This window comes from Anabrus simplex, chromosome 10 (genome assembly GCF_040414725.1).
Source record: "Anabrus simplex isolate iqAnaSimp1 chromosome 10, ASM4041472v1, whole genome shotgun sequence".
In the NCBI taxonomy this organism is placed as follows: Eukaryota; Metazoa; Arthropoda; class Insecta; order Orthoptera; family Tettigoniidae; genus Anabrus; species Anabrus simplex.
This window is the reverse complement of record NC_090274.1, coordinates 7,377,730-7,385,332: the sequence shown is the minus strand read 5'-3', so window position 1 is coordinate 7,385,332 and position 7,603 is coordinate 7,377,730. Positions and strand designations below refer to the sequence as shown.

Below are 7,603 nucleotides of genomic sequence, written 5' to 3'. Positions count from 1 at the left end.
ACATAAAGAAACACGCCGTCTTTTAATTTTTTTTTGGGGGGGGGGGGTTGGCAGTAAAAACTAACGGCGGTGGAGTGTAAAAGGAGGTGAGGCCAATTGATTTTACTGTTCTTAATGTACTTATACGGATCCTCCGTTGCTCAGGCGGCAGCGCGCTGGCTTCTCACAGCTGGGTTCCGTGGTTCAAATCCCGGTCACTCCATGTGACATTCGTGCTGGACAAAACGGAGGCGGGACAGGTTTTTCTCCGGATACTCCGGTTTTCCCTGTCATCATTCATCCCAGCAACACATAATAGTAATAATAATAATAAGAATAACATTAATAATAATAATAATAATGTTCCGGACCGTCGTCAAATATGCGGACCGCGCTGGAAACGGCTCCTGGACGGGTAATGACTAAGAATGCAGTCCGGCCGCGGGTTCATTGCCGCCAAGGCGCCCAATATGACACTACGCCGGATCTCCTGAAGGATTTTATCCAGATTAAAAATGATTATAGGAAAATACGGTATGGCAAAGATTTACGGACCCAACTGACCGGGAAGAATGCCTGAGCCTAGCCCGGGAAGTACGAAATCGATTGCTGGAAAGGAAGATTGAAAAATGGGAGGAAACCAGCCGTAATCTAATAGAAAACGAGTCAGGTCGGGAATTTTGGTGGATTCTCGCTGAAAACGTGTCAAATCGCGAATTTCGGCGGATTATATATCTAAAACAATAAGCATTCAATTATAAATTTCAGTATAATACCGTAGCGAAGCACGGGTACCTTGCTAGTATAGAATATCAACAGTGGAATGACATGAGTCATCACCCACTCCTAACGAAGAGCGATTGGGGGTGGTTCTCAACGAACAAAGGCGAGTCTCTGTAATCTGTCTACAGGTAGGCCTATATGTATAAATGTCATTGTATGTGGGCGTGTATGTATTACATCTCCTAAACCACTGGAGCGATTTCAACCAAACTTGATACACTTGTGACTTAGTATCAGGAGACAAACCTCGTGCGGGAAAGACACCACAAGCACACTTAAAGGCGGGGGTGAGGGGGCTGAGTTATAAAAATAATCGAGATAATGTCGAATCCATATCCGGGGTTGCTGAGATAAATAGTGACAATGAGGATTTTTTAAAGTCCAAGTTCAGCTCTCTTTGGTGTGGGGGCGAGTGAAATATAAAGATAATCGAAAATAGTGTCGAATCCATAGTTCTCGAGGTCGATGAGATGAATAGTGACAATGCGGATTTTTTATCCCTTAGGAGCGGGGGTCGAGGGCGGGAGGTATAAAAATAATCGAAAATAATGTTGAATCCATAGTTTTCGGGGTTGCTGAGATGAATAGTGACAATGCGGATTTTTTAAAGTCGAAGTTCAGTCCCCTTTGACATAGGGGTGTAAAAAAGTGAAAAAAATTAAATTACCGAAATTTTGGATTAATGTTTATATTTTCCAGCATAGCTGACAACTAAATTTGTGAAAAATGCTGTTGGGGAAAGACACAGCTAGACCCCCAGGGGAGGGGGTGAAATATACATAGAAATAAAAATGACCGCTAATAGTCTGGAAGCATAGTTTTCAGGACTACTGGGGCGATTTATACCAAACTTGGTGGGGATAAGACACCCCTAGCACCCATAGTATTTTATAAAAGACTACTCAAGTTATCAACCATGGTTTGAGTAATGCATATTCTCTCTGTACATGCAAGTTGTGCGCTTGGTGACTGATAACAGAAGAAGTTACAAAATAAATTTACATTCAGTATCAGGTAGGTTAAAAAGGACATCTTTATCTGCTGATAGCAGTTTATTGATCTGACTGATATCACATGCCAATGGGCAAAAGGTTTCCTTGGATATTGCTCAGAGTATCTTCGTCGTTACAGGTGCTAAGAGTCGTGATAGGATTTAAAACTAGCTCAGAAAGAAAGGAACCTTTTGAATTTTGTTCATTCCTTAACATAAATTCATTGCCATTCACGAAATAGCGTTCAGATTTTGAATAAACCTAGTAATTATCTGTAAAGATGTTATTACTTTTCCATTTCAGTTTCTTGCAGCTAACATTATTGTTCGTCTGAAAGTCTTATGTCAGCAACAGACTGTAGAATCTCGAAGACATTTAATCTTAATCCCTACTTTCCATATCTCTGGAAGCTGATGATGGAGCTATTGTGGATCCAACGTATCGTCTAGCTGATGATTCAACAATCATTTTTAAAAATGGCAAACTGAGAAGCTTTCTGTAACAAAGGGTCAAAAGGCGATATGGCAAATTGAGACATTTGCGATTAGAAATACCTTGGTGTACTGGTTAGTGTGATTAGCTACCACCCCCGGAGGCCCAGGTACGAGGGCTGGAACTGAGTAGAGGCGGTTCGATTCCCACCTCAGCCATCCTTGATGTGGTTTTCCGTGGTTTCCCACTTCTCCAGACAAATGCCACTGCCGCTTCCTTCTCTCTTCCTTGTCTATCCCTTGCGATTTTCCCAACCCCCCACAAGGCCCCTGTTCAGCATAGCAGGTGAGGCCGCCTGGGCCAGGTACTGGTCTTCCTCCCTAGTTGTATTCCCAAAGTCTCACCAGGATACTGCCCTTGAGTCCGATGGAAAAAACCAACGCTGGGTCGTAAACGGAAGAATATCTCGTAAGTGTAATTAGAAAAGGAAATGCAGTGTGAACAACACTCCACAAGCCGGCAGCCAATAAGAATGCGACCTTGGTACGTGTGCTTCGTTAGATCGGAGTTCAGTTCTGGCAGACCGAGAGACTGTGCGTACATCATTCTGCAGCTCTGTTAGTCAAAGTAGGTTGTATTAATGACAGCCATCATGTGAGGAGAATGCGGTCTTATTCCCTGCACGCCAACTGTGAGTACGATAAAAGCAAAATGGCACGAGGGAGCCGCTATCTAGCTTTTAAGCAGCAAACAGCAAGGTAAAAAGTCCTCGACCGTGACAGGACTCGAACCTGCAATCTTCGGATCCGAAGTCCGACGCCTTATCCGTTAGGCCACACGGTCTCCTCCCCCACCGCCGTTAGGTTTAGAGTGAACAGTGATATAAACTTGACTAACGCTGCTCGATAATTATTGTCTGTTTCCATGGTAACGATCCCAACAATGCTATCGGTCACGTGGTTCGACTTGCACTTTTGTGATATTCGGAGTGGCACTGTGCTTGTACAGTAAATACGAATGTGATCATTGTTGTTTATTAACTGCTAGTTTATAATTTTCCTAGTTTTCCTACTCGCAAGTGTATCGTTAACAAGAATACCAATGTGGACACTGTTCTATAGTGCCGGTAGATATACAAGCAAGTAAAAGAGCTCCTGTGGGAAAAATCTCCGGCACCTATGCGTCTCCGAAAACCGTTAAAAAGTAGTGAGACATAAAAACAATAACATTATTGTGTATTATAACAGAACTTCCTCAAAACGGCAGCAATATGGCAAGACATCGGCTGGTGGGATCTAGATCCACGCATCTTGCACTGTTACCCACAATTGGTCTTGTGTAGTTGGTGCCGGCTTCACACCAGCATCGACAGCATCCTATAAATGCTCGTGGATGAAAATCAGGGGATGCGGAGGTCCAATATAACTTCACTGGAGTGCTCCTCCAACCACCTGCGTGGCACGACAGAGCGGTGCACTGTGCTCTTGAAACATGGCATCTCCATCAGCTTACTCTAGGGCCATACGGGGATGCAGACGGTCTGAAATAATGTCCACAAAACGTGCACCTACTGTATCAGCGCTCCCCGCAGCCGGACAATGGGGCCTAATTGCAAACATGAGAACGCTGACCAGACCAGAACTGATCCATAGCTTCATGGGGCATACGCCTCACTCTCACGCTCCCATCAGCTCCATACAATTGGAACCGAACTTCATCGCACCATACCACACGCCGCCACTGCTCCATAGCGCATTGCCGATGTTCGTTGAGGTCTGTGTCGAGGTGTCAGCAAAGGGACACGAGTTGGTCGTCGGCAGGTGAAGCCTATGCGGTACAGTTGTCTCCTTACAGTCCTGGTAGAAATGGGTTCCTGACTCCCAACATCCAACTGGGCGGTGGTCTGACTCCCAATAGCCCGTCGAGCGCCCAGTATGGTTCTGCTGAGGCGACGTGATGTTAAACACCTGTGGTCTTCCCGTAGGGCGGTTTACATTCTCTCTGCGATATGGACCTCGGAAACCCGAATTCGCGTGTAATTTCCACAATGCTATGACCCATGCGCCGTGCGCCGATTATCATCCCACGTTCAACAGGCTGCTCAGCTACGCTGCAGCTAGTCGCAACGCTCAGGGTTCATACACCCTTCGTGTGACTTTTGGCCTTCAGTGTATGACATGCCCTGCTGCAATGTTTTATTATTTTGTTATTCATTTGTTCATGGAATTATTAGCACTTCATGATTTTATTATTGATTGTGAGATCTCATATTTATCGGCAATGACGTACAGTGCATATCAGTCTTGTTTGTACACCAACTTATTGCAACGAAATAACGGTTAAACTTTTGTATACAATTATTGTGATGTATTTTATTGCCCATATCGTAATAGATACACTAATAAACATTGTAAATAATAAAAAAACTGATCTGTGATCTTACAATTTAACACAAATTCAAGCAATGTACAAAAACCGGGCGTTTAATCATGCAACAATCTTGTTTGTACACTTACAGAAGATAGCAAAATGTTCACACAAAAACACTCGTTAATATCCAGATGAGTATCCTGAGAACTGCTTTGCACCTTCGCTGCATCGAATGAACCAGTTTCTCACATATTTTTGGGTCGGTTTTACCCCATTCTTCGTTGACTATACTTCTTAAATGCTCTAGTGATTGAGGTTTCCTTGCATGAACCCTTCTTTTTAGATCGACCCACAGATGTTCTATGGGGTTCAAGTCAGGGGATTGGGCAGGAGTTCGCAGCTGCGATGGTACGTTCCATATCAGCCACTGCTTGCAAATATCAGCTGTGTGCTTGGGATCATTGTCTTGCTGAAATATGTAGTAAGACCCCAACCCCATTTTTACTGCACTCTGTTTGACATTGTTCTTTAAAATGTTTAAATAACCCCATCTGTCCATGATGCCACTGATGATTTCTATATTTCCCACTCCACAAGACGACATGCACCCCCAAGTCATAATTGATCCACCTCCATGTTTTACGGTGGGTAGCGTATTTGCAAGTTTATTGGCTGTATTAACTTTTCTCCATACATAACTGTTTCCATCCGAACCGTATAGAGATATTTTAGTCTCATCTGACCAAATAACTTTGTTCCAGAATGTGCAATCCTTGTTTTGATACTCTCTGCAAAATTTCATTCTGGCTTGTCGATTTTTCTTAGTAACAAGCGGCCTTTTCTGTGGTCGTCTACTGTGATAATCATATTTCCACAATTGTCTGATTTGACATTTTCTTCTTCGTACTTTCCTCCAGCATTACGCGGATCTTAGGCGCACTTAATTGTGGATTCTGTTTTACTTGTTTCACAATATAACGTTCATCTCGCCTATTCAGTATCTTTTCTTTTGCTTTCCTTGGCAAATTCTTCGTGGTTCCTCTATATCTGAATTTATTCAACACATAGTGTTTTGTGGAATGAGGTTTATTTACTTTGCATCCAATTTCACGCAAAGAATACCCTTGCAATCCGAGAGATACAATTACATTTTTTTAGTTCGTCACTTAACTCTGTTCTTTTACCCATTAGGCCTATGTAACACACGGTCTGGTGCACTAACTGCGAAACTATACACACTAGCACAGTAGAGATACACACCAGCTAGCTAGGAGTGTTCCCGAGCGACGAGGTAGCTAACGTGTACAAACAAGACTGTTGCAAGCAAATAGGCCACTACACAACATATATCACTCATATTCTTTTAAAATGGTGTACCGAGACTTTTGATCGCCAACATCAAGTTCTCAACACTTTGTGCAATAACTTATCCATGTCTTGTGCACTAGTTATGTACTATTTAGAAATTATTAAGACATTATATCTGCTAAGTGGGGTGTACAATCAAGACTGTTATGCACTGTAATTCTGTCTTGAATGCTGAAATTATTAGCACGAGCTTAGAAACAGGTCGAAGCTTATTGAATTCCACTATGCCTACATGCATAATCGGAGGCAATGTCGGACTGGAACAAGTACAGTTCGGAACAGGTCGTGCCACGTCACTGCGTTGGTAAACCCTCCACATGAGTCCCCCTTCTGGCATTATGAAGGGGGAGACCAAACGCACCTAACCTTGCATACTTCTCTAAACAATGGAGAGCGCTTGCCGCGAGTGTGGCAACAAGCCTCGTTTATCAGCGCGATAAGGAAATCATACGAGTAAGCTTTTAAAAGTCACATTAAAAGTAACGATTTGCACAGTTTTCATGCAGCAATGGAAAGACATTCGTTCTGGCATGAAGTTTTAGAGTGTGTAACATTCCTCACGCGTAGAAGACAATATGTTACATGCGTCTGGAAACTATTTCCATGTAACAAATTATTCTAGCCCATACCAGAAGACAGAGTGCACTGTAAACACTACATCTTGCCAGCAAAGGCAAGTTGGTCTATAAAATAAGATAAAATGTCCCGATTAAAGTAATTGTGGTCATTACGTTTCATTTTAAATAAAATGCATTTTTGTGACCCTAACCACTAAATTTGTTACTTTCATTGACCTGTCTCAGTCTCATCCTTGGCTTTGACAATATGAAAGTGACTGAGGTATGAGTGATGCTAGTAATGTCAATCCTTATGCAGCCAGTCCCTGCTATGAATGGTGTGAAAATGTCGCTCATACGGTCGGTGGGTGCATACATTTCAGTGGGCTTGGCAGACTGATATGCGAGCAATTTCTGGCTCGGTGAGGAAAGTAACGGGAAACTACCTCACTTCTCATTTCCCTAGTACGCCTCTTCAGTGATGCCTTGACCATCTATGACAGCTATTGGCATAGCTGTGGAGGATCAAAGCAGCCTTCGGGCTGAATACCCAACATACATACAACATACAACCACAAGTTAATGAATGTAAGATCATCTGTTCGTAAAGTAACAAATGTTAGGTTAGGTTCACACCTTATTGTAATGACACCACATATTAAAGTAATGTGAATACAGCAAACTAAACTAAATGAAAAAAAAAATTCTTAGGACCAAGTAATAGTGCATACAATATATTCATTTTCAAATAATTCCATACATTTAAGGTTAATGTTCAATCATTACAAGTTGATGGTTTAGAACCGAATACAGAAAGTATTTATAAAAACTATGACACGATTATCAATAGATAAAGTGCACAATAATAAAACTGCGCTTATCATTATACAACCTTGAGTCAGATATCTATTCATTATGACTCCGACTTCGCTCCGTAACGAAAGTGGAGGCCGATTTCAGCGCTGACTAGAGCAGAATTGAAAAACCGAATGCAAAGGAATCATTATAGGGACAGTGGTCTTCTTCTTCTTAATCTGCTTACCCTCCAGGGTTGGCTTTTCCCTCAGCGAGGGATCCCACCTCTACCGCCTCAAGGGCGGGGAGGATGACCAATACCTCGCC

At 42.6% G+C, this 7,603-nt stretch overlaps 1 non-coding gene across 1 annotated transcript; it reads right to left on the bottom strand.

Annotated features, from left to right (window-relative positions):
- Positions 1-2,956: 2,956 nt before the first annotated feature.
- TRNAR-UCG (transfer RNA arginine (anticodon UCG)) lies at positions 2,957-3,029 on the bottom strand. The gene has a single exon. It is a non-coding gene; the product is annotated as a tRNA-Arg (tRNA).
- Between the last annotated feature and the right edge of the window lie 4,574 nt (positions 3,030-7,603).